Consider the following 2,500-nt stretch of genomic DNA (forward strand, 5'->3'; position numbering starts at 1 on the left):
TGGACCTGAATTTAGATGGAGTGAATTTAGATGGAGCGGATGGTAACTTTGGTGCAATACAATGGCGGCCATTTCTGGCGTTTTTATAACACTCAGTGCCGAAATTAGGTATCAGACCTTCTAGAATTTTCCATATGTAGATTATTGCATATCTCTCGCGCCTTCGCTCCAGGGAGTAAAGTTGCATTTTTCTCAGCCTATTTCTATAGCTCATCCGCTTCACCGTTTCAGTCTTTTTAGTGTAGTGGCATTGGACTGTTTCAAGCTCCGCTGTTAGTTTGGCACTACGTGGGGACTACAACTGGTTGCATTAGTCCAGGCGGCTGAGAACATATATATATATATATATATATATATACAGAGAGAGAGAGAGAGAGAGAAAGAGAGGAGAGAGATTTATGCGTACATTGACAGTACACACGTGTTCATTATTCTTTTACTTGTTTCAGTCATTTGACTGTGGCCATGCTGGAGCACTGCCTTTAGTCGAGCAAATCGACCCCAGGACTTATTCTTTGTAAGCATAGTACTTATTCTATCGGACTCTTTTTGCCGAACCGCTAATGCACGGGGGCGTAAACACACCAGCATCGGTTGTCAAGCGATGTTGGGGGACAGACACAGACACACAAACATGCACACACACACACACACACACACAAACACACACACACACACATATATATATATATATATGTATACATACATACACACATACATACGACGGGCTTCTTTCAGTTTCCGTCTACCAAATCCACTCACAAGGCTTTGGTCGGCTCAAGACACTTGACCAAGGTGCCACGCAGTGGGACTGAACCCGGAACCATGTGGTTTGTAAGCAAGCTAATTACCACACAGTCAATCATACGCCTTATGTACAGAAATATTCTCACGTTTCATATGATTGATCACAGAGCGTATATATATATATATATATATATATATATATATATATATATATGTATGTATGTATATAATACAGAATGGGACAAGAACGCAAAACATCCAAACAGTTAGGTGATACAAGAAAGGGACAAAACATCCAGACAGACGATACAAAGAAAAGAAGGACGGGTCATTCGGAGTTTTCTTTCCTCAGTCGAGTTCCAGATTATCCTTGCAATTTCGGCTGGTTATTCTCGATATTGCTCCAATCTGGCCAGCCCCATGCGTGTGTGTCTTTATGCTTGTTACTTCCACCGTCCATTACCAATACCATCATCGCTTGACAATCGGTACTGGTGTCTTTACATCCCTGTAACCTAGCTGTTCGGCAAAGAGACCGACAGAACAAGTACCAAGCTTTAAAAAAAAAACTAAATATTCGGATCGATTCGTTTGACTAAAATTCCTCAACGCGACGCCCCTGCATGGCCGTAGTCTAATGATTGAAACTAGTAAAAGATAAAATATAAGATATATTTCTTCTAGGCGGGATCAAACGCAAAACCTGCCATTCGCTGTCATGTACGTCATTGGAGATAATCTCTCTCTTTATGATGATAATATGCTCAAAACACTCGGCTCATTGGCGCAGAGGATTCGTACCGGATCTCTCTGTATATTGTGCAAACAACGATTTTAGCTTGAGTGGCAAATATAAGCACCAATCGGCAAACATTTTGTCCATCGACAATATAAACAAAGGCCAGCTGTTTGGCTAGACTCAAAAATCCGGGTTATTTCTGACTGATGAGACCAAAATAATCGAAACACTGGTGTCATGAGAGGGACCGAGTTGTGAAAGCAGAAAAATTATCGGAAAAGTCATTCCTATTCATTTTTTCAAATATATAATACCATACCAAGGACTTCCTATTTCTAATTCCACTATATATATATATATATCTTACGTCATATGTAAAGAAACAAGTCTGTTTTTGAAGCGTTGAAATGTATTGTAGCGCAAGTAGAAAGATATATTTTTTCAACACGTAAATATTGATATCTTTCTACTTGTACGACATTTCAACACTTCAATAACAAACCTGTTTGTTTACATATGACGTAATTTCTATTACATCTAGCGTTTCTGGATGACTTTATAAGTTCTAAAATTGCAGAAGAATTTGTCAATAAAGCAGTTTAACTTAATGGTAAAGCATTTGACCGGAAATCAAAACGATGTGAGTTCGATTCTCATGGCTGGTTACTGACAGATTTTTCTCTTATGTAAGGATATTATCCTATATATATATGCTATACTATCAGTATTTACGCGTTGAAAAAATATATCTTTCTACTTGTGGAAAGAGATATACACACACACACACACACACACATATATATATATATATATATATATATATATATATATATATATATAAAGGTATAAGATACTTATTCTAGGCAGGTATGTGTGTATACGTATACACACTTTATACGTATAGATGTATGTGTATATTAATACAGTTTTCGACGTTTTCTATCCAAAAGGGGTTTTCAGCCCAATATTTAAATGCTATTATTTATAGCTTTACGTGCTTCGAGAAGTTCCAAA

Source organism: Octopus bimaculoides, chromosome 1, assembly GCF_046866305.1.
Source record: "Octopus bimaculoides isolate indiv1 chromosome 1, ASM4686630v1, whole genome shotgun sequence".
NCBI lineage: Eukaryota > Metazoa > Mollusca > Cephalopoda > Octopoda > Octopodidae > Octopus > Octopus bimaculoides.